Below are 502 nucleotides of genomic sequence, written 5' to 3'. Positions count from 1 at the left end.
CAGTGGGCGGGGGCCCCCGGGAACCCCAGACCCCACCAGGCGACGGCCACAAGCCCCCCGGTACCCACCTCCAGCTTCTCCTCCAGCGCACGGATCCTGGCCTGGAGCGCGGCAGTGTTGGGGGGTGACTGCGGCGGTCCCCGGGACTCGGGGAGGGCATTCAGGGCTTCCTTCAGCCTGAAGACCTCCTTAGAGAGCTCAGTGATCTGCACAGCGCCCAGAGGTTACGGGGACCCAGGAACCCCTCAGCCCCAACTCCCCTGGGGTCCACCCATGGCCGTGCCCGCTGCCACCCCGGGGTGGCCCCCGCGCCCGGGCAAGGGCAGAGCCGGGACTTTCCCACCCCACCCCTTCTGCCCCTGGTTTCGGTCTCAGCCTGGGGAGAAAAAAAGGGGAACAGCCGGGAGAGCGGCAAGTCCACGCGCAGGGGCACGTGTGTGTCCGTGTTTGGAGTTCACGTCTGCAAGCGTGCGTGCATGTGCAGGTGGGTGCAAGCGTGTGC

Source organism: Pygoscelis adeliae, unplaced genomic scaffold, assembly GCF_000699105.1.
Source record: "Pygoscelis adeliae isolate BGI_AS28 unplaced genomic scaffold, ASM69910v1 Scaffold590, whole genome shotgun sequence".
Taxonomy (NCBI): Eukaryota; Metazoa; Chordata; class Aves; order Sphenisciformes; family Spheniscidae; genus Pygoscelis; species Pygoscelis adeliae.
The sequence above is the reverse complement of the archived record's forward strand: the minus strand, read 5'-3'. Positions refer to the sequence as shown.